This window comes from Pelecanus crispus, chromosome 6 (genome assembly GCF_030463565.1).
Source record: "Pelecanus crispus isolate bPelCri1 chromosome 6, bPelCri1.pri, whole genome shotgun sequence".
In the NCBI taxonomy this organism is placed as follows: domain Eukaryota; kingdom Metazoa; phylum Chordata; class Aves; order Pelecaniformes; family Pelecanidae; genus Pelecanus; species Pelecanus crispus.
In genome coordinates, this window is record NC_134648.1 from 65,170,551 (window position 1) to 65,194,425 (window position 23,875).

Sequence of the window (23,875 nt, forward strand, 5' to 3'; positions counted from 1 at the left end):
TGGGGAAGCGTTCTGCCTCCCTGCGGCTCGGGTAGAAGGCGTCGCCAGGAAGCTTCCTAGCCTTGTACGGCCCTCAGGTTATTATCAGCTCTTGCTTTTTCGTGCGGGTACCAACAAAGTCGCGACGAGAAGCCCAAGGGCGGTCAAGAGAGACTTCAGGGCCTCGGGGAGATTGGTGACGGGATCACGAGCGCAGGCAGGACTCTCCTCTGTCCTCCCAGCTCTAGGGAATGACATGGAAAGAAACAGGCAGACGCCGCGTATCACTACCTGGCCCCGAGGCTAGCGGCGCTGCCAGAGTTTGGGCTTTTTCAATCATGGGGTGGCCTGTGCGACACCAGGCCTGCTGGGGCCTGACGAGATTCACCGTTCTCAACGGGGGAAGAGTATTTTTGCTCACGAATTAGCGGTGCTGCTTGAAAGAGCTTTAAACTAGGTTTGAAGGCGGGGAGGGATAAAATCCGGCCTACTAGTGCTAAGCTATGGGACGGTATGTCACTGCTTGAGGGACGCTGTGCTAGCGAGAGCCTTCGCTCTGCTCCACGATGTACTGAGTACACTGGAGCGCATCTGAAATGTTTGTACGTTTTTTTCCAGTGAGGGTGGTGAGGCACTAGAACGGGTTGCCCAGACAGGTAGTGGAGGCCCCGTCCCTGGAAACCTTCAAGGTCAGGTTGGATGGGGCTCTCAGCAACCTGATCTAGTTAAAGGTGTCCTTGCTCGCTGCAGGGCGGTTGGGCTAGGTGACCTCTAAAGGTCCCTTCCAAGCCAAAGCATTCTACGATTCTGTGATTCTGTGATTCTGTGATTCCATGGAGTAGAGGCCTTGGCTCGGTGCCAGAGCTACGACATCATTGGCGTAAGTGAGACTTGTTGGGAAGAGTCCTGAGAGTGGAGCGCTGTGATGGAGACGGTTACAGGCTCTTCAGGAGAGAGAGGCAGGGCAGGCGAGGCGGACCGGTAGCGCTGCGTGTAAGGGAGGGGTCGGACTGTGCAGCGCTTGCAGGGGAGGACGACCTGGTTGAGAGCCTCTGCGTAAAGATTAGGGGAAAAGCTAATGAAGTGCGTGTTCTTGCAGGAGTCTACTCTGGATTACCCAGCCAGGATGATGACACCGATGTCTTATTCTAGAAGGAATCAAGGGAAATGTCTAGATGAGTCGCCCTGTGTCGTCCTTACGGGCGACTTCAGCTTCCCAGCTGCTAACTGGGACTGCCATCGAGCAGACATGAACAGGCCCAGGAAATCCCTGAAGCCCACACTCAAGAGAACTTTTTGGTACGGGTACTAAGGGAGACGACTCGGAAAGGTGCCCTCCTAGACCTGTTGTTTGTACCTAGAGATGGCGTCGTGGGTGAAGTGACGATCGGTGGCTGTCTTGGCCGTGTAGCGATCGAGAAGCGGTTGAGTGGAAAACCTGGTGATATGGGAAAAACTGTCTGCAGAGCTACTACCCCGCACCCCGGGAGAGCAGACTTCAGGCTGCTCAAGGAGCTAGTTAGTAAGGTCCCCTGGCAGTCTGCTTTTGCGGGTATTGGTGTCCGTAAATGCTGGTCACTTTTTAAGAGCCCTTTCTTAAGAGCACAGGAGCGGGCAATTCCAACGTGTCGCAAGTCAAGCGAGAGGGGCAGAAGGCCAGTGGCTTGGCTGACCAGGAATCTCCTTTGGGAACTTAGGCAGCGAGCAAACACGTATGGGCTTTGGAAAGGGATCTGGGCATTTGGGTTGGTGGTCAGCTCAATAGGAGTCAAGAACGTGCCCTGGTGGCCAAAAGGGCCAGCCGTCTCCTGGGGTGCGCTAGGCACGGCGTAGCTAGCTGCTCGGAAGAAGGGATTGACCCACGACCCTCCGTCCTGGTGTGGCCTCACCTCGAGTACTGTGTGCCCTTTGGGGCACCACAGTGTAGGAAGGATATCAAACTATTAGAATGCGCTTCAAAAGAAGGCAGCAAAGATGGTGAAAGGACTAGCGGGCATGTGCTTACGAGGCGCGGCTGAGGACGCTGGGGTTGTTCAGCTTAGAGGAGAGGAGACCGAGGGCTGAGCTCACTGCTGTCTACAAATTCCTCACGACGGGGAGCGCAGAGGGAGGTGCTGATCTCTTCTCTCTGGGGGCCCGTGGTAGGACGCAAAGGAATGGCTTCAAGCGGCCTCAAGGGAAGTTCGGATTGGGTATTAGGAAAAAGTTGTTCACTGAGAGGGCGGGCAAGCAGCGGAGCAAGCTCCTCCCAGGAAACGGTCATGGCCCCAAGCCTGTTGGTATTCAAGAAGCAATGGGGCAACGCTCCTAGGTATACGCTTTAACTTCAAGGCTGCCCGGGGCGGAGTCACGGGTTGGACTCGATGATCCTCGTGGGTCCCTTCCAACTCAGGATATTCTGTGACTATGAGATTGCCGTGGCAGGCCGACGATAATAAATCCAAAAGAAAGCAGCACGCAAGCTCCTGTGGTTAAGCAGTTCACTCTAGGCCAGCCTTAGCCAGTAGAGCAGGGCAGCTGCGAGTGGCTGAGCTGGGGGGGGGGGCCGAAGGGCGGGGCTGGCCGGCGGGCGTGCCTGTGATGCGCTCTGGCGCATAGGGGACGAGTCACAATGGGGGGCGGTTATAAAAGGCGCCAGCAGGCAGCGCTGCCCCAGTACGGCCTGGGACAGCGGTGAGTGCGCACGCGGCGGGAAGCCGGGCTGGACGAGGGCCGGGGCAGAAAGGCGGGCCCCCGGCACGGTGGGTTCTCACCCTGCACCGAGAGCCCAGCCGCTCGTGGCAGTGCCTTGGGCAAGGCACGGTGCTGCCAGGGCTGGGCTCGGGCCTTGCTGCCTCCCAGCTGCCTCGCCCCCTCGCCTACCTGCCCCCAGCTCCCTGCGGCTCCCCTCCCCGCTCCCCCCGCCACCAGCTCTCTCCCTCCCGGACCCAGCCAACCCCTGCTCTCCCTCCTCCTGCAGGCCATGGCTGCCACAAAAGTCCTTGCCGTGCTTCTGCAAAGCATCTTCCAGCTCCCCCAGATGGTCGGTGACGAGCTGGATGAGGCCACGCGCGAGCGCATGCAGCAGCGTGCGGAGCGGCTCAACGCCGAGATGACTCGCCTGCTGCAGGAGCTGGAGCAGAGGAGCCAGGAGCCGCGCAGCATTGCCTGGGGAGGCCAGCTCTTGGCTGCCTTGCAGCAGTGGCAGTTCTGGCTGATTGCCGGAGTCCTTGTCCTGCTCTTCGGGCTCTGCTGGTGGCTCAGGAAAACAATCCACGACGTGGATGGACAGCAGCAGCGACGGGGAGAGCTCCAGCAGCAGCACAGAGCTGGAGGAGGAAGAGGAGCAGCGGGAGGAAGAGGAGCAGGGGGAGGAAGAAGAGCAGGAGGAGGAAGAAAGTGAAGGAGAAGATCCTGCTGATGAGAGGGGTCTCGGCGGGAGTTTTGCAAAGCGCATCCAGTGGCCAGTGCAGAACCTGGCGTACAGGAGCCAGGTGGTGGGCGAAGCTGGTGGCCGACCTCCTCCGTGTCTTCCAGGTGCTCTTGTCAAATAGTTTCTTCCCGGTGCGGCAACCAGCCATCGGGGTGGGCAGTGCTTTTGAAGGTTGCAGTCCCCGTGGGGATGATGCTGTCTCCCGCCTGCTCGTGCCCCTGCAGCCCCGCTGTGGGCACACCTTCCACCTGGAGCTGGGCAACACGGGGGAGATGCAGGCAAAGGACTCCTGCCTCTGCGTGGAGCTGGAGTGCACCTGCACGAGGGAGCAGCTGGTGGAGAACCTGCTGTGCTTCCTCCACCACCCCAAGGAGGAGCTGAGGAGAAATCAGGGTCCCAGCCTCCTAGGCACCCTCTGCACTGGCTCCTACCTAGATGTGCAGAAAACTGCCCGCTGGTTCCAGAGCTTCGTCAGGTCAGCCCGGGTGGCAGTGCCTCGGTCGCGTCGCCACAATACGAAGGTGCTGCCCTCCAGCCGCTCCTGCAAGCTGCAGCTGACGAATGCCTCCGGGAGAACCCTCTTCATTGAGATAATGCTTGGGGTGCGGCAAGGCGACTCGGACATCTTCCTGAGCAGCCAGACTGCAGAGGCCATCTTCACCCCAAGCACAACGTGGCCAGAGAGCTACGCTGTGGCAGAGGTGAAGGTCTTCAGGCATACGGCCAGGCAGGCCCCGCATAACAGCTTCCACCTCAAATGCCTGCAGCTCTGCGCCCGCATCCTGGCGGGCACAGGCTTTTCCACCTGTGCCTTGAAGACAGCTGTGATGCACCTCCTGACCACCGCACCCCTGTCAGGCTGGCGCAGGAGGGATTTCCTGCTGCGGCTGCAGGGTATCATGCGCTACCTGCGCTGCTGCCTGCAGGAGAAACGCCTCGACCACTTCTTCTTTGGCAATGAGAACATGCCCGATGACGTCATCTTGCTCCCAGCTTTCCAGACGGCCGAGCCACCCAACCTCTTCCAGCGCCTGGCACAGGATCCAGCCGCCCATGCCGAGGCGCTGCGTGAGTCCGATGAGCTGCAAGACCGGCTCGTAAGACTGCTGTTCTACGGGCACTGAAGGAGGTCTTCATGCACGGGGCTGTGTTTGTGGGACTCACAGCTGATGGCAGACGGCCACCTCACACAGGACGGAGACAGAGGGAAGAATGCGGGACGCAGAAAGGAAAGGGCGAACCCCGTGCAGCAGCCCTCTGCCAAGGGCGGCACTGTTCTCCTCTCGATGGAGTCCCCAGCACAGCAGCCAGGGACAGCTACAGTGGCGACAAGGATGAGTTTTGCCCTGCTTTCCCCTCGCACTGGGCCAGCCAGGATGGCATTTCACACGGGCCCAGAAATTGTTGCTGGCACCTCCGGCTGTGCAGGGACCAAGCGAGAGGCACCGCTGATGTGCCTCTGTGTGTTCACTGGGGGCCAGGTGGAGAATCTGTGCTTCCTAGACGCTCCCCGGGGAGCTGGTGCTGCAGAACCCGGCACGCTGCACACGGAGAACACGCTGCTCAGTCGGCAGCGGGAACTGCTGCCACACCTGCCCCGCAGCTCCGCAGCAAAAGCGCGGTCCGGGCAGTGGGACCCGATGCAGCTGGAGCGGCCGTTGCAAGGAGCCTGGCAACAGAGACTCCCGTTACCACCTGGACAGCCACCGCCCTCCCTCTCTGGGAGAGTCCCTTCCCTCTGGGAGCTTGACCCTGTGCAAAGATGCCAATAAAGGACTCGTTTAACGCACAGACGCCGCCTCTGTGAGTGTCTGTGCATCACTCTGGGGAGGAAGGCAGGCACGGGCGACTGGGCTCTGGTTTCAACGATTCACTGGGCTTTGGCTTCCCAGGCGCGGCGGGTTAATCCCAGCAGGCAGCTTGGCATCACACAGCAGCTCAATCCCTTGCCCCCGGTGGGATGGTGGAGAGAATCTGACGGGCAAAAGCGGGAAAACGCGTGGGCTGGGAGCGGACAGGTTAGTAGGGAAAGCAAAATAAAGAATTCATTCACTACTCCCCTGCTCTGCCGACCAGGCCTGCCTTTTGGGGAAGCGTTCTGCCTCCCTGCGGCTCGGGTAGAAGGCGTCGCCAGGAAGCTTCCTAGCCTTGTACGGCCCTCAGGTTATTATCAGCTCTTGCTTTTTCGTGCGGGTACCAACAAAGTCGCGACGAGAAGCCCAAGGGCGGTCAAGAGAGACTTCAGGGCCTCGGGGAGATTGGTGACGGGATCACGAGCGCAGGCAGGACTCTCCTCTGTCCTCCCAGCTCTAGGGAATGACATGGAAAGAAACAGGCAGACGCCGCGTATCACTACCTGGCCCCGAGGCTAGCGGCGCTGCCAGAGTTTGGGCTTTTTCAATCATGGGGTGGCCTGTGCGACACCAGGCCTGCTGGGGCCTGACGAGATTCACCGTTCTCAACGGGGGAAGAGTATTTTTGCTCACGAATTAGCGGTGCTGCTTGAAAGAGCTTTAAACTAGGTTTGAAGGCGGGGAGGGATAAAATCCGGCCTACTAGTGCTAAGCTATGGGACGGTATGTCACTGCTTGAGGGACGCTGTGCTAGCGAGAGCCTTCGCTCTGCTCCACGATGTACTGAGTACACTGGAGCGCATCTGAAATGTTTGTACATTTTTTTCCAGTGAGGGTGGTGAGGCACTAGAACGGGTTGCCCAGACAGGTAGTGGAGGCCCCGTCCCTGGAAACCTTCAAGGTCAGGTTGGATGGGGCTCTCAGCAACCTGATCTAGTTAAAGGTGTCCTTGCTCGCTGCAGGGCGGTTGGGCTAGGTGACCTCTAAAGGTCCCTTCCAAGCCAAAGCATTCTACGATTCTGTGATTCTGTGATTCTGTGATTCCATGGAGTAGAGGCCTTGGCTCGGTGCCAGAGCTACGACATCATTGGCGTAAGTGAGACTTGTTGGGAAGAGTCCTGAGAGTGGAGCGCTGTGATGGAGACGGTTACAGGCTCTTCAGGAGAGAGAGGCAGGGCAGGCGAGGCGGACCGGTAGCGCTGCGTGTAAGGGAGGGGTCGGACTGTGCAGCGCTTGCAGGGGAGGACGACCTGGTTGAGAGCCTCTGCGTAAAGATTAGGGGAAAAGCTAATGAAGTGCGTGTTCTTGCAGGAGTCTACTCTGGATTACCCAGCCAGGATGATGACACCGATGTCTTATTCTAGAAGGAATCAAGGGAAATGTCTAGATGAGTCGCCCTGTGTCGTCCTTACGGGCGACTTCAGCTTCCCAGCTGCTAACTGGGACTGCCATCGAGCAGACATGAACAGGCCCAGGAAATCCCTGAAGCCCACACTCAAGAGAACTTTTTGGTACGGGTACTAAGGGAGACGACTCGGAAAGGTGCCCTCCTAGACCTGTTGTTTGTACCTAGAGATGGCGTCGTGGGTGAAGTGACGATCGGTGGCTGTCTTGGCCGTGTAGCGATCGAGAAGCGGTTGAGTGGAAAACCTGGTGATATGGGAAAAACTGTCTGCAGAGCTACTACCCCGCACCCCGGGAGAGCAGACTTCAGGCTGCTCAAGGAGCTAGTTAGTAAGGTCCCCTGGCAGTCTGCTTTTGCGGGTATTGGTGTCCGTAAATGCTGGTCACTTTTTAAGAGCCCTTTCTTAAGAGCACAGGAGCGGGCAATTCCAACGTGTCGCAAGTCAAGCGAGAGGGGCAGAAGGCCAGTGGCTTGGCTGACCAGGAATCTCCTTTGGGAACTTAGGCAGCGAGCAAACACGTATGGGCTTTGGAAAGGGATCTGGGCATTTGGGTTGGTGGTCAGCTCAATAGGAGTCAAGAACGTGCCCTGGTGGCCAAAAGGGCCAGCCGTCTCCTGGGGTGCGCTAGGCACGGCGTAGCTAGCTGCTCGGAAGAAGGGATTGACCCACGACCCTCCGTCCTGGTGTGGCCTCACCTCGAGTACTGTGTGCCCTTTGGGGCACCACAGTGTAGGAAGGATATCAAACTATTAGAATGCGCTTCAAAAGAAGGCAGCAAAGATGGTGAAAGGACTAGCGGGCATGTGCTTACGAGGCGCGGCTGAGGATGCTGGGGTTGTTCAGCTTAGAGGAGAGGAGACCGAGGGCTGAGCTCACTGCTGTCTACAAATTCCTCACGACGGGGAGCGCAGAGGGAGGTGCTGATCTCTTCTCTCTGGGGGCCCGTGGTAGGACGCAAAGGAATGGCTTCAAGCGGCCTCAAGGGAAGTTCGGATTGGGTATTAGGAAAAAGTTGTTCACTGAGAGGGCGGGCAAGCAGCGGAGCAAGCTCCTCCCAGGAAACGGTCATGGCCCCAAGCCTGTTGGTATTCAAGAAGCAATGGGGCAACGCTCCTAGGTATACGCTTTAACTTCAAGGCTGCCCGGGGCGGAGTCACGGGTTGGACTCGATGATCCTCGTGGGTCCCTTCCAACTCAGGATATTCTGTGACTATGAGATTGCCGTGGCAGGCCGACGATAATAAATCCAAAAGAAAGCAGCACGCAAGCTCCTGTGGTTAAGCAGTTCACTCTAGGCCAGCCTTAGCCAGTAGAGCAGGGCAGCTGCGAGTGGCTGAGCTGGGGGGGGGGGCCGAAGGGTGAGGCTGGCCGGCGGGCGTGCCTGTGATGCGCTCTGGCGCATAGGGGACGAGTCACAATGGGGGGCGGTTATAAAAGGCGCCAGCAGGCAGCGCTGCCCCAGTACGGCCTGGGACAGCGGTGAGTGCGCACGCGGCGGGAAGCCGGGCTGGACGAGGGCCGGGGCAGAAAGGCGGGCCCCCGGCACGGTGGGTTCTCACCCTGCACCGAGAGCCCAGCCGCTCGTGGCAGTGCCTTGGGCAAGGCACGGTGCTGCCAGGGCTGGGCTCGGGCCTTGCTGCCTCCCAGCTGCCTCGCCCCCTCGCCTACCTGCCCCCAGCTCCCTGCGGCTCCCCTCCCCGCTCCCCCCGCCACCAGCTCTCTCCCTCCCGGACCCAGCCAACCCCTGCTCTCCCTCCTCCTGCAGGCCATGGCTGCCACAAAAGTCCTTGCCGTGCTTCTGCAAAGCATCTTCCAGCTCCCCCAGATGGTCGGTGACGAGCTGGATGAGGCCACGCGCGAGCGCATGCAGCAGCGTGCGGAGCGGCTCAACGCCGAGATGACTCGCCTGCTGCAGGAGCTGGAGCAGAGGAGCCAGGAGCCGCGCAGCATTGCCTGGGGAGGCCAGCTCTTGGCTGCCTTGCAGCAGTGGCAGTTCTGGCTGATTGCCGGAGTCCTTGTCCTGCTCTTCGGGCTCTGCTGGTGGCTCAGGAAAACAATCCACGACGTGGATGGACAGCAGCAGCGACGGGGAGAGCTCCAGCAGCAGCACAGAGCTGGAGGAGGAAGAGGAGCAGCGGGAGGAAGAGGAGCAGGGGGAGGAAGAAGAGCAGGAGGAGGAAGAAAGTGAAGGAGAAGATCCTGCTGATGAGAGGGGTCTCGGCGGGAGTTTTGCAAAGCGCATCCAGTGGCCAGTGCAGAACCTGGCGTACAGGAGCCAGGTGGTGGGCGAAGCTGGTGGCCGACCTCCTCCGTGTCTTCCAGGTGCTCTTGTCAAATAGTTTCTTCCCGGTGCGGCAACCAGCCATCGGGGTGGGCAGTGCTTTTGAAGGTTGCAGTCCCCGTGGGGATGATGCTGTCTCCCGCCTGCTCGTGCCCCTGCAGCCCCGCTGTGGGCACACCTTCCACCTGGAGCTGGGCAACACGGGGGAGATGCAGGCAAAGGACTCCTGCCTCCGCGTGGAGCTGGAGTGCACCTGCACGAGGGAGCAGCTGGTGGAGAACCTGCTGTGCTTCCTCCACCACCCCAAGGAGGAGCTGAGGAGAAATCAGGGTCCCAGCCTCCTAGGCACCCTCTGCACTGGCTCCTACCTAGATGTGCAGAAAACTGCCCGCTGGTTCCAGAGCTTCGTCAGGTCAGCCCGGGTGGCAGTGCCTCGGTCGCGTCGCCACAATACGAAGGTGCTGCCCTCCAGCCGCTCCTGCAAGCTGCAGCTGACGAATGCCTCCGGGAGAACCCTCTTCATTGAGATAATGCTTGGGGTGCGGCAAGGCGACTCGGACATCTTCCTGAGCAGCCAGACTGCAGAGGCCATCTTCACCCCAAGCACAACGTGGCCAGAGAGCTACGCTGTGGCAGAGGTGAAGGTCTTCAGGCATACGGCCAGGCAGGCCCCGCATAACAGCTTCCACCTCAAATGCCTGCAGCTCTGCGCCCGCATCCTGGCGGGCACAGGCTTTTCCACCTGTGCCTTGAAGACAGCTGTGATGCACCTCCTGACCACCGCACCCCTGTCAGGCTGGCGCAGGAGGGATTTCCTGCTGCGGCTGCAGGGTATCATGCGCTACCTGCGCTGCTGCCTGCAGGAGAAACGCCTCGACCACTTCTTCTTTGGCAATGAGAACATGCCCGATGACGTCATCTTGCTCCCAGCTTTCCAGACGGCCGAGCCACCCAACCTCTTCCAGCGCCTGGCACAGGATCCAGCCGCCCATGCCGAGGCACTGCGTGAGTCCGATGAGCTGCAAGACCGGCTCGTAAGACTGCTGTTCTACGGGCACTGAAGGAGGTCTTCATGCACGGGGCTGTGTTTGTGGGACTCACAGCTGATGGCAGACGGCCACCTCACACAGGACGGAGACAGAGGGAAGAATGCGGGACGCAGAAAGGAAAGGGCGAACCCCGTGCAGCAGCCCTCTGCCAAGGGCGGCACTGTTCTCCTCTCGATGGAGTCCCCAGCACAGCAGCCAGGGACAGCTACAGTGGCGACAAGGATGAGTTTTGCCCTGCTTTCCCCTCGCACTGGGCCAGCCAGGATGGCATTTCACACGGGCCCAGAAATTGTTGCTGGCACCTCCGGCTGTGCAGGGACCAAGCGAGAGGCACCGCTGATGTGCCTCTGTGTGTTCACTGGGGGCCAGGTGGAGAATCTGTGCTTCCTAGACGCTCCCCGGGGAGCTGGTGCTGCAGAACCCGGCACGCTGCACACGGAGAACACGCTGCTCAGTCGGCAGCGGGAACTGCTGCCACACCTGCCCCGCAGCTCCGCAGCAAAAGCGCGGTCCGGGCAGTGGGACCCGATGCAGCTGGAGCGGCCGTTGCAAGGAGCCTGGCAACAGAGACTCCCGTTACCACCTGGACAGCCACCGCCCTCCCTCTCTGGGAGAGTCCCTTCCCTCTGGGAGCTTGACCCTGTGCAAAGATGCCAATAAAGGACTCGTTTAACGCACAGACGCCGCCTCTGTGAGTGTCTGTGCATCACTCTGGGGAGGAAGGCAGGCACGGGCGACTGGGCTCTGGTTTCAACGATTCACTGGGCTTTGGCTTCCCAGGCGCGGCGGGTTAATCCCAGCAGGCAGCTTGGCATCACACAGCAGCTCAATCCCTTGCCCCCGGTGGGATGGTGGAGAGAATCTGACGGGCAAAAGCGGGAAAAACGCGTGGGCTGGGAGCGGACAGGTTAGTAGGGAAAGCAAAATAAAGAATTCATTCACTACTCCCCTGCTCTGCCGACCAGGCCTGCCTTTTGGGGAAGCGTTCTGCCTCCCTGTGGCTCGGGTAGAAGGCGTCGCCAGGAAGCTTCCTAGCCTTGTACGGCCCTCAGGTTATTATCAGCTCTTGCTTTTTCGTGCGGGTACCAACAAAGTCGCGACGAGAAGCCCAAGGGCGGTCAAGAGAGACTTCAGGGCCTCGGGGAGATTGGTGACGGGATCACGAGCGCAGGCAGGACTCTCCTCTGTCCTCCCAGCTCTAGGGAATGACATGGAAAGAAACAGGCAGACGCCGCGTATCACTACCTGGCCCCGAGGCTAGCGGCGCTGCCAGAGTTTGGGCTTTTTCAATCATGGGGTGGCCTGTGCGACACCAGGCCTGCTGGGGCCTGACGAGATTCACCGTTCTCAACGGGGGAAGAGTATTTTTGCTCACGAATTAGCGGTGCTGCTTGAAAGAGCTTTAAACTAGGTTTGAAGGCGGGGAGGGATAAAATCCGGCCTACTAGTGCTAAGCTATGGGACGGTATGTCACTGCTTGAGGGACGCTGTGCTAGCGAGAGCCTTCGCTCTGCTCCACGATGTACTGAGTACACTGGAGCGCATCTGAAATGTTTGTACGTTTTTTTCCAGTGAGGGTGGTGAGGCACTAGAACGGGTTGCCCAGACAGGTAGTGGAGGCCCCGTCCCTGGAAACCTTCAAGGTCAGGTTGGATGGGGCTCTCAGCAACCTGATCTAGTTAAAGGTGTCCTTGCTCGCTGCAGGGCGGTTGGGCTAGGTGACCTCTAAAGGTCCCTTCCAAGCCAAAGCATTCTACGATTCTGTGATTCTGTGATTCTGTGATTCCATGGAGTAGAGGCCTTGGCTCGGTGCCAGAGCTACGACATCATTGGCGTAAGTGAGACTTGTTGGGAAGAGTCCTGAGAGTGGAGCGCTGTGATGGAGACGGTTACAGGCTCTTCAGGAGAGAGAGGCAGGGCAGGCGAGGCGGACCGGTAGCGCTGCGTGTAAGGGAGGGGTCGGACTGTGCAGCGCTTGCAGGGGAGGACGACCTGGTTGAGAGCCTCTGCGTAAAGATTAGGGGAAAAGCTAATGAAGTGCGTGTTCTTGCAGGAGTCTACTCTGGATTACCCAGCCAGGATGATGACACCGATGTCTTATTCTAGAAGGAATCAAGGGAAATGTCTAGATGAGTCGCCCTGTGTCGTCCTTACGGGCGACTTCAGCTTCCCAGCTGCTAACTGGGACTGCCATCGAGCAGACATGAACAGGCCCAGGAAATCCCTGAAGCCCACACTCAAGAGAACTTTTTGGTACGGGTACTAAGGGAGACGACTCGGAAAGGTGCCCTCCTAGACCTGTTGTTTGTACCTAGAGATGGCGTCGTGGGTGAAGTGACGATCGGTGGCTGTCTTGGCCGTGTAGCGATCGAGAAGCGGTTGAGTGGAAAACCTGGTGATATGGGAAAAACTGTCTGCAGAGCTACTACCCTGCACCCCGGGAGAGCAGACTTCAGGCTGCTCAAGGAGCTAGTTAGTAAGGTCCCCTGGCAGTCTGCTTTTGCGGGTATTGGTGTCCGTAAATGCTGGTCACTTTTTAAGAGCCCTTTCTTAAGAGCACAGGAGCGGGCAATTCCAACGTGTCGCAAGTCAAGCGAGAGGGGCAGAAGGCCAGTGGCTTGGCTGACCAGGAATCTCCTTTGGGAACTTAGGCAGCGAGCAAACACGTATGGGCTTTGGAAAGGGATCTGGGCATTTGGGTTGGTGGTCAGCTCAATAGGAGTCAAGAACGTGCCCTGGTGGCCAAAAGGGCCAGCCGTCTCCTGGGGTGCGCTAGGCACGGCGTAGCTAGCTGCTCGGAAGAAGGGATTGACCCACGACCCTCCGTCCTGGTGTGGCCTCACCTCGAGTACTGTGTGCCCTTTGGGGCACCACAGTGTAGGAAGGATATCAAACTATTAGAATGCGCTTCAAAAGAAGGCAGCAAAGATGGTGAAAGGACTAGCGGGCATGTGCTTACGAGGCGCGGCTGAGGACGCTGGGGTTGTTCAGCTTAGAGGAGAGGAGACCGAGGGCTGAGCTCACTGCTGTCTACAAATTCCTCACGACGGGGAGCGCAGAGGGAGGTGCTGATCTCTTCTCTCTGGGGGCCCGTGGTAGGACGCAAAGGAATGGCTTCAAGCGGCCTCAAGGGAAGTTCGGATTGGGTATTAGGAAAAAGTTGTTCACTGAGAGGGCGGGCAAGCAGCGGAGCAAGCTCCTCCCAGGAAACGGTCATGGCCCCAAGCCTGTTGGTATTCAAGAAGCAATGGGGCAACGCTCCTAGGTATACGCTTTAACTTCAAGGCTGCCCGGGGCGGAGTCACGGGTTGGACTCGATGATCCTCGTGGGTCCCTTCCAACTCAGGATATTCTGTGACTATGAGATTGCCGTGGCAGGCCGACGATAATAAATCCAAAAGAAAGCAGCACGCAAGCTCCTGTGGTTAAGCAGTTCACTCTAGGCCAGCCTTAGCCAGTAGAGCAGGGCAGCTGCGAGTGGCTGAGCTGGGGGGGGGGGGCCGAAGGGCGGGGCTGGCCGGCGGGCGTGCCTGTGATGCGCTCTGGCGCATAGGGGACGAGTCACAATGGGGGGCGGTTATAAAAGGCGCCAGCAGGCAGCGCTGCCCCAGTACGGCCTGGGACAGCGGTGAGTGCGCACGCGGCGGGAAGCCGGGCTGGACGAGGGCCGGGGCAGAAAGGCGGGCCCCCGGCACGGTGGGTTCTCACCCTGCACCGAGAGCCCAGCCGCTCGTGGCAGTGCCTTGGGCAAGGCACGGTGCTGCCAGGGCTGGGCTCGGGCCTTGCTGCCTCCCAGCTGCCTCGCCCCCTCGCCTACCTGCCCCCAGCTCCCTGCGGCTCCCCTCCCCGCTCCCCCCGCCACCAGCTCTCTCCCTCCCGGACCCAGCCAACCCCTGCTCTCCCTCCTCCTGCAGGCCATGGCTGCCACAAAAGTCCTTGCCGTGCTTCTGCAAAGCATCTTCCAGCTCCCCCAGATGGTCGGTGACGAGCTGGATGAGGCCACGCGCGAGCGCATGCAGCAGCGTGCGGAGCGGCTCAACGCCGAGATGACTCGCCTGCTGCAGGAGCTGGAGCAGAGGAGCCAGGAGCCGCGCAGCATTGCCTGGGGAGGCCAGCTCTTGGCTGCCTTGCAGCAGTGGCAGTTCTGGCTGATTGCCGGAGTCCTTGTCCTGCTCTTCGGGCTCTGCTGGTGGCTCAGGAAAACAATCCACGACGTGGATGGACAGCAGCAGCGACGGGGAGAGCTCCAGCAGCAGCACAGAGCTGGAGGAGGAAGAGGAGCAGCGGGAGGAAGAGGAGCAGGGGGAGGAAGAAGAGCAGGAGGAGGAAGAAAGTGAAGGAGAAGATCCTGCTGATGAGAGGGGTCTCGGCGGGAGTTTTGCAAAGCGCATCCAGTGGCCAGTGCAGAACCTGGCGTACAGGAGCCAGGTGGTGGGCGAAGCTGGTGGCCGACCTCCTCCGTGTCTTCCAGGTGCTCTTGTCAAATAGTTTCTTCCCGGTGCGGCAACCAGCCATCGGGGTGGGCAGTGCTTTTGAAGGTTGCAGTCCCCGTGGGGATGATGCTGTCTCCCGCCTGCTCGTGCCCCTGCAGCCCCGCTGTGGGCACACCTTCCACCTGGAGCTGGGCAACACGGGGGAGATGCAGGCAAAGGACTCCTGCCTCCGCGTGGAGCTGGAGTGCACCTGCACGAGGGAGCAGCTGGTGGAGAACCTGCTGTGCTTCCTCCACCACCCCAAGGAGGAGCTGAGGAGAAATCAGGGTCCCAGCCTCCTAGGCACCCTCTGCACTGGCTCCTACCTAGATGTGCAGAAAACTGCCCGCTGGTTCCAGAGCTTCGTCAGGTCAGCCCGGGTGGCAGTGCCTCGGTCGCGTCGCCACAATACGAAGGTGCTGCCCTCCAGCCGCTCCTGCAAGCTGCAGCTGACGAATGCCTCCGGGAGAACCCTCTTCATTGAGATAATGCTTGGGGTGCGGCAAGGCGACTCGGACATCTTCCTGAGCAGCCAGACTGCAGAGGCCATCTTCACCCCAAGCACAACGTGGCCAGAGAGCTACGCTGTGGCAGAGGTGAAGGTCTTCAGGCATACGGCCAGGCAGGCCCCGCATAACAGCTTCCACCTCAAATGCCTGCAGCTCTGCGCCCGCATCCTGGCGGGCACAGGCTTTTCCACCTGTGCCTTGAAGACAGCTGTGATGCACCTCCTGACCACCGCACCCCTGTCAGGCTGGCGCAGGAGGGATTTCCTGCTGCGGCTGCAGGGTATCATGCGCTACCTGCGCTGCTGCCTGCAGGAGAAACGCCTCGACCACTTCTTCTTTGGCAATGAGAACATGCCCGACGACGTCATCTTGCTCCCAGCTTTCCAGACGGCCGAGCCACCCAACATCTTCCAGCGCCTGGCACAGGATCCAGCCGCCCGTGCCGAGGCGCTGCGTGAGTCCGATGAGCTGCAAGATCGGCTCGTAAGACTGCTGTTCTACGGGCACTGAAGGAGGTCTTCATGCACGGGGCTGTGTTTGTGGGACTCACAGCTGATGGCAGACGGCCACCTCACACAGGACGGAGACAGAGGGAAGAATGCGGGACGCAGAAAGGAAAGGGCGAACCCCGTGCAGCAGCCCTCTGCCAAGGGCGGCACTGTTCTCCTCTCGATGGAGTCCCCAGCACAGCAGCCAGGGACAGCTACAGTGGCGACAAGGATGAGTTTTGCCCTGCTTTCCCCTCGCACTGGGCCAGCCAGGATGGCATTTCACACGGGCCCAGAAATTGTTGCTGGCACCTCCGGCTGTGCAGGGACCAAGCGAGAGGCACCGCTGATGTGCCTCTGTGTGTTCACTGGGGGCCAGGTGGAGAATCTGTGCTTCCTAGACGCTCCCCGGGGAGCTGGTGCTGCAGAACCCGGCACGCTGCACACGGAGAACACGCTGCTCAGTCGGCAGCGGGAACTGCTGCCACACCTGCCCCGCAGCTCCGCAGCAAAAGCGCGGTCCGGGCAGTGGGACCCGATGCAGCTGGAGCGGCCGTTGCAAGGAGCCTGGCAACAGAGACTCCCGTTACCACCTGGACAGCCACCGCCCTCCCTCTCTGGGAGAGTCCCTTCCCTCTGGGAGCTTGACCCTGTGCAAAGATGCCAATAAAGGACTCGTTTAACGCACAGACGCCGCCTCTGTGAGTGTCTGTGCATCACTCTGGGGAGGAAGGCAGGCACGGGCGACTGGGCTCTGGTTTCAACGATTCACTGGGCTTTGGCTTCCCAGGCGCGGCGGGTTAATCCCAGCAGGCAGCTTGGCATCACACAGCAGCTCAATCCCTTGCCCCCGGTGGGATGGTGGAGAGAATCTGACGGGCAAAAGCGGGAAAACGCGTGGGCTGGGAGCGGACAGGTTAGTAGGGAAAGCAAAATAAAGAATTCATTCACTACTCCCCTGCTCTGCCGACCAGGCCTGCCTTTTGGGGAAGCGTTCTGCCTCCCTGCGGCTCGGGTAGAAGGCGTCGCCAGGAAGCTTCCTAGCCTTGTACGGCCCTCAGGTTATTATCAGCTCTTGCTTTTTCGTGCGGGTACCAACAAAGTCGCGACGAGAAGCCCAAGGGCGGTCAAGAGAGACTTCAGGGCCTCGGGGAGATTGGTGACGGGATCACGAGCGCAGGCAGGACTCTCCTCTGTCCTCCCAGCTCTAGGGAATGACATGGAAAGAAACAGGCAGACGCCGCGTATCACTACCTGGCCCCGAGGCTAGCGGCGCTGCCAGAGTTTGGGCTTTTTCAATCATGGGGTGGCCTGTGCGACACCAGGCCTGCTGGGGCCTGACGAGATTCACCGTTCTCAACGGGGGAAGAGTATTTTTGCTCACGAATTAGCGGTGCTGCTTGAAAGAGCTTTAAACTAGGTTTGAAGGCGGGGAGGGATAAAATCCGGCCTACTAGTGCTAAGCTATGGGACGGTATGTCACTGCTTGAGGGACGCTGTGCTAGCGAGAGCCTTCGCTCTGCTCCACGATGTACTGAGTACACTGGAGCGCATCTGAAATGTTTGTACGTTTTTTTCCAGTGAGGGTGGTGAGGCACTAGAACGGGTTGCCCAGACAGGTAGTGGAGGCCCCGTCCCTGGAAACCTTCAAGGTCAGGTTGGATGGGGCTCTCAGCAACCTGATCTAGTTAAAGGTGTCCTTGCTCGCTGCAGGGCGGTTGGGCTAGGTGACCTCTAAAGGTCCCTTCCAAGCCAAAGCATTCTACGATTCTGTGATTCTGTGATTCTGTGATTCCATGGAGTAGAGGCCTTGGCTCGGTGCCAGAGCTACGACATCATTGGCGTAAGTGAGACTTGTTGGGAAGAGTCCTGAGAGTGGAGCGCTGTGATGGAGACGGTTACAGGCTCTTCAGGAGAGAGAGGCAGGGCAGGCGAGGCGGACCGGTAGCGCTGCGTGTAAGGGAGGGGTCGGACTGTGCAGCGCTTGCAGGGGAGGACGACCTGGTTGAGAGCCTCTGCGTAAAGATTAGGGGAAAAGCTAATGAAGTGCGTGTTCTTGCAGGAGTCTACTCTGGATTACCCAGCCAGGATGATGACACCGATGTCTTATTCTAGAAGGAATCAAGGGAAATGTCTAGATGAGTCGCCCTGTGTCATCCTTACGGGCGACTTCAGCTTCCCAGCTGCTAACTGGGACTGCCATCGAGCAGACATGAACAGGCCCAGGAAATCCCTGAAGCCCACACTCAAGAGAACTTTTTGGTACGGGTACTAAGGGAGACGACTCGGAAAGGTGCCCTCCTAGACCTGTTGTTTGTACCTAGAGATGGCGTCGTGGGTGAAGTGACGATCGGTGGCTGTCTTGGCCGTGTAGCGATCGAGAAGCGGTTGAGTGGAAAACCTGGTGATATGGGAAAAACTGTCTGCAGAGCTACTACCCTGCACCCCGGGAGAGCAGACTTCAGGCTGCTCAAGGAGCTAGTTAGTAAGGTCCCCTGGCAGTCTGCTTTTGCGGGTATTGGTGTCCGTAAATGCTGGTCACTTTTTAAGAGCCCTTTCTTAAGAGCACAGGAGCGGGCAATTCCAACGTGTCGCAAGTCAAGCGAGAGGGGCAGAAGGCCAGTGGCTTGGCTGACCAGGAATCTCCTTTGGGAACTTAGGCAGCGAGCAAACACGTATGGGCTTTGGAAAGGGATCTGGGCATTTGGGTTGGTGGTCAGCTCAATAGGAGTCAAGAACGTGCCCTGGTGGCCAAAAGGGCCAGCCGTCTCCTGGGGTGCGCTAGGCACGGCGTAGCTAGCTGCTCGGAAGAAGGGATTGACCCACGACCCTCCGTCCTGGTGTGGCCTCACCTCGAGTACTGTGTGCCCTTTGGGGCACCACAGTGTAGGAAGGATATCAAACTATTAGAATGCGCTTCAAAAGAAGGCAGCAAAGATGGTGAAAGGACTAGCGGGCATGTGCTTACGAGGCGCGGCTGAGGACGCTGGGGTTGTTCAGCTTAGAGGAGAGGAGACCGAGGGCTGAGCTCACTGCTGTCTACAAATTCCTCACGACGGGGAGCGCAGAGGGAGGTGCTGATCTCTTCTCTCTGGGGGCCCGTGGTAGGACGCAAAGGAATGGCTTCAAGCGGCCTCAAGGGAAGTTCGGATTGGGTATTAGGAAAAAGTTGTTCACTGAGAGGGCGGGCAAGCAGCGGAGCAAGCTCCTCCCAGGAAACGGTCATGGCCCCAAGCCTGTTGGTATTCAAGAAGCAATGGGGCAACGCTCCTAGGTATACGCTTTAACTTCAAGGCTGCCCGGGGCGGAGTCACGGGTTGGACTCGATGATCCTCGTGGGTCCCTTCCAACTCAGGATATTCTGTGACTATGAGATTGCCGTGGCAGGCCGACGATAATAAATCCAAAAGAAAGCAGCACGCAAGCTCCTGTGGTTAAGCAGTTCACTCTAGGCCAGCCTTAGCCAGTAGAGCAGGGCAGCTGCGAGTGGCTGAGCTGGGGGGGGGGGGCCGAAGGGCGGGGCTGGCCGGCGGGCGTGCCTGTGATGCGCTCTGGCGCATAGGGGACGAGTCACAATGGGGGGCGGTTATAAAAGGCGCCAGCAGGCAGCGCTGCCCCAGTACGGCCTGGGACAGCGGTGAGTGCGCACGCGGCGGGAAGCCGGGCTGGACGAGGGCCGGGGCAGAAAGGCGGGCCCCCGGCACGGTGGGTTCTCACCCTGCACCGAGAGCCCAGCCGCTCGTGGCAGTGCCTTGGGCAAGGCACGGTGCTGCCAGGGCTGGGCTCGGGCCTTGCTGCCTCCCAGCTGCCTCGCCCCCTCGCCTACCTGCCCCCAGCTCCCTGCGGCTCCCCTCCCCGCTCCCCCCGCCACCAGCTCTCTCCCTCCCGGACCCAGCCAACCCCTGCTCTCCCTCCTCCTGCAGGCCATGGCTGCCACAAAAGTCCTTGCCGTGCTTCTGCAAAGCATCTTCCAGCTCCCCCAGATGGTCGGTGACGAGCTGGATGAGGCCACGCGCGAGCGCATGCAGCAGCGTGCGGAGCGGCTCAACGCCGAGATGACTCGCCTGCTGCAGGAGCTGGAGCAGAGGAGCCAGGAGCCGCGCAGCATTGCCTGGGGAGGCCAGCTCTTGGCTGCCTTGCAGCAGTGGCAGTTCTGGCTGATTGCCGGAGTCCTTGTCCTGCTCTTCGGGCTCTGCTGGTGGCTCAGGAAAACAATCCACGACGTGGATGGACAGCAGCAGCGACGGGGAGAGCTCCAGCAGCAGCACAGAGCTGGAGGAGGAAGAGGAGCAGCGGGAGGAAGAGGAGCAGGGGGAGGAAGAAGAGCAGGAGGAGGAAGAAAGTGAAGGAGAAGATCCTGCTGATGAGAGGGGTCTCGGCGGGAGTTTTGCAAAGCGCATCCAGTGGCCAGTGCAGAACCTGGCGTACAGGAGCCAGGTGGTGGGCGAAGCTGGTGGCCGACCTCCTCCGTGTCTTCCAGGTGCTCTTGTCAAATAGTTTCTTCCCGGTGCGGCAACCAGCCATCGGGGTGGGCAGTGCTTTTGAAGGTTGCAGTCCCCGTGGGGATGATGCTGTCTCCCGCCTGCTCGTGCCCCTGCAGCCCCGCTGTGGGCACACCTTCCACCTGGAGCTGGGCAACACGGGGGAGATGCAGGCAAAGGACTCCTGCCTCCGCGTGGAGCTGGAGTGCACCTGCACGAGGGAGCAGCTGGTGGAGAACCTGCTGTGCTTCCTCCACCACCCCAAGGAGGAGCTGAGGAGAAATCAGGGTCCCAGCCTCCTAGGCACCCTCTGCACTGGCTCCTACCTAGATGTGCAGAAAACTGCCCGCTGGTTCCAGAGCTTCGTGAGGTCAGCCCGGGTGGCAGTGCCTCGGTCGCGTCGCCACAATACGAAGGTGCTGCCCTCCAGCCGCTCCTGCAAGCTGCAGCTGACGAATGCCTCCGGGAGAACCCTCTTCATTGAGATAATGCTTGGGGTGCGGCAAGGCGACTCGGACATCTTCCTGAGCAGCCAGACTGCAGAGGCCATCTTCACCCCAAGCACAACGTGGCCAGAGAGCTACGCTGTGGCAGAGGTGAAGGTCTTCAGGCATACGGCCAGGCAGGCCCCGCATAACAGCTTCCACCTCAAATGCCTGCAGCTCTGCGCCCGCATCCTGGCGGGCACAGGCTTTTCCACCTGTGCCTTGAAGACAGCTGTGATGCACCTCCTGACCACCGCACCCCTGTCAGGCTGGCGCAGGAGGGATTTCCTGCTGCGGCTGCAGGGTATCATGCGCTACCTGCGCTGCTGCCTGCAGGAGAAACGCCTCGACCACTTCTTCTTTGGCAATGAGAACATGCCCGACGACGTCATCTTGCTCCCAGCTTTCCAGACGGCCGAGCCACCCAACCTCTTCCAGCGCCTGGCACAGGATCCAGCCGCCCATGCCGAGGCGCTGCGTGAGTCCGATGAGCTGCAAGACCGGCTCGTAAGACTGCTGTTCTACGGGCACTGAAGGAGGTCTTCATGCACGGGGCTGTGTTTGTGGGACTCACAGCTGATGGCAGACGGCCACCTCACACAGGACGGAGACAGAGGGAAGAATGCGGGACGCAGAAAGGAAAGGGCGAACCCCGTGCAGCAGCCCTCTGCCAAGGGCGGCACTGTTCTCCTCTCGATGGAGTCCCCAGCACAGCAGCCAGGGACAGCTACAGTGGCGACAAGGATGAGTTTTGCCCTGCTTTCCCCTCGCACTGGGCCAGCCAGGATGGCATTTCACACGGGCCCAGAAATTGTTGCTGGCACCTCCGGCTGTGCAGGGACCAAGCGAGAGGCACCGCTGATGTGCCTCTGTGTGTTCACTGGGGGCCAGGTGGAGAATCTGTGCTTCCTAGACGCTCCCCGGGGAGCTGGTGCTGCAGAACCCGGCACGCTGCACACGGAGAACACGCTGCTCAGTCGGCAGCGGGAACTGCTGCCACACCTGCCCCGCAGCTCCGCAGCAAAAGCGCGGTCCGGGCAGTGGGACCCGATGCAGCTGGAGCGGCCGTTGCAAGGAGCCTGGCAACAGAGACTCCCGTTACCACCTGGACAGCCACCGCCCTCCCTCTCTGGGAGAGTCCCTTCCCTCTGGGAGCTTGACCCTGTGCAAAGATGCCAATAAAGGACTCGTTTAACGCACAGACGCCGCCTCTGTGAGTGTCTGTGCATCACTCTGGGGAGGAAGGCAGGCACGGGCGACTGGGCTCTGGTTTCAACGATTCACTGGGCTTTGGCTTCCCAGGCGCGGCGGGTTAATCCCAGCAGGCAGCTTGGCATCACACAGCAGCTCAATCCCTTGCCCCCGGTGGGATGGTGGAGAGAATCTGACGGGCAAAAGCGGGAAAACGCGTGGGCTGGGAGCGGACAGGTTAGTAGGGAAAGCAAAATAAAGAATTCATTCACTACTCCCCTGCTCTGCCGACCAGGCCTGCCTTTTGGGGAAGCGTTCTGCCTCCCTGCGGCTCGGGTAGAAGGCGTCGCCAGGAAGCTTCCTAGCCTTGTACGGCCCTCAGATTATTATCAGCTCTTGCTTTTTCGTGCGGGTACCAACAAAGTCGCGACGAGAAGCCCAAGGGCGGTCAAGAGAGACTTCAGGGCCTCGGGGAGATTGGTGACGGGATCACGAGCGCAGGCAGGACTCTCCTCTGTCCTCCCAGCTCTAGGGAATGACATGGAAAGAAACAGGCAGACGCCGCGTATCACTACCTGGCCCCGAGGCTAGCGGCGCTGCCAGAGTTTGGGCTTTTTCAATCATGGGGTGGCCTGTGCGACACCAGGCCTGCTGGGGCCTGACGAGATTCACCGTTCTCAACGGGGGAAGAGTATTTTTGCTCACGAATTAGCGGTGCTGCTTGAAAGAGCTTTAAACTAGGTTTGAAGGCGGGGAGGGATAAAATCCGGCCTACTAGTGCTAAGCTATGGGACGGTATGTCACTGCTTGAGGGACGCTGTGCTAGCGAGAGCCTTCGCTCTGCTCCACGATGTACTGAGTACACTGGAGCGCATCTGAAATGTTTGTACGTTTTTTTCCAGTGAGGGTGGTGAGGCACTAGAACGGGTTGCCCAGACAGGTAGTGGAGGCCCCGTCCCTGGAAACCTTCAAGGTCAGGTTGGATGGGGCTCTCAGCAACCTGATCTAGTTAAAGGTGTCCTTGCTCGCTGCAGGGCGGTTGGGCTAGGTGACCTCTAAAGGTCCCTTCCAAGCCAAAGCATTCTACGATTCTGTGATTCTGTGATTCTGTGATTCCATGGAGTAGAGGCCTTGGCTCGGTGCCAGAGCTACGACATCATTGGCGTAAGTGAGACTTGTTGGGAAGAGTCCTGAGAGTGGAGCGCTGTGATGGAGACGGTTACAGGCTCTTCAGGAGAGAGAGGCAGGGCAGGCGAGGCGGACCGGTAGCGCTGCGTGTAAGGGAGGGGTCGGACTGTGCAGCGCTTGCAGGGGAGGACGACCTGGTTGAGAGCCTCTGCGTAAAGATTAGGGGAAAAGCTAATGAAGTGCGTGTTCTTGCAGGAGTCTACTCTGGATTACCCAGCCAGGATGATGACACCGATGTCTTATTCTAGAAGGAATCAAGGGAAATGTCTAGATGAGTCGCCCTGTGTCGTCCTTACGGGCGACTTCAGCTTCCCAGCTGCTAACTGGGACTGCCATCGAGCAGACATGAACAGGCCCAGGAAATCCCTGAAGCCCACACTCAAGAGAACTTTTTGGTACGGGTACTAAGGGAGACGACTCGGAAAGGTGCCCTCCTAGACCTGTTGTTTGTACCTAGAGATGGCGTCGTGGGTGAAGTGACGATCGGTGGCTGTCTTGGCCGTGTAGCGATCGAGAAGCGGTTGAGTGGAAAACCTGGTGATATGGGAAAAACTGTCTGCAGAGCTACTACCCCGCACCCCGGGAGAGCAGACTTCAGGCTGCTCAAGGAGCTAGTTAGTAAGGTCCCCTGGCAGTCTGCTTTTGCGGGTATTGGTGTCCGTAAATGCTGGTCACTTTTTAAGAGCCCTTTCTTAAGAGCACAGGAGCGGGCAATTCCAACGTGTCGCAAGTCAAGCGAGAGGGGCAGAAGGCCAGTGGCTTGGCTGACCAGGAATCTCCTTTGGGAACTTAGGCAGCGAGCAAACACGTATGGGCTTTGGAAAGGGATCTGGGCATTTGGGTTGGTGGTCAGCTCAATAGGAGTCAAGAACGTGCCCTGGTGGCCAAAAGGGCCAGCCGTCTCCTGGGGTGCGCTAGGCACGGCGTAGCTAGCTGCTCGGAAGAAGGGATTGACCCACGACCCTCCGTCCTGGTGTGGCCTCACCTCGAGTACTGTGTGCCCTTTGGGGCACCACAGTGTAGGAAGGATATCAAACTATTAGAATGCGCTTCAAAAGAAGGCAGCAAAGATGGTGAAAGG

General features: G+C 59.5%; 1 pseudogene; it reads left to right on the forward strand.

Moving 5' to 3' along the window:
* Positions 1-2,941: 2,941 nt before the first annotated feature.
* Positions 2,942-9,992, forward strand: LOC142593818 (inositol 1,4,5-trisphosphate receptor-interacting protein-like 1; annotated as a pseudogene).
* The last annotated feature ends 13,883 nt before the right edge of the window (positions 9,993-23,875 follow it).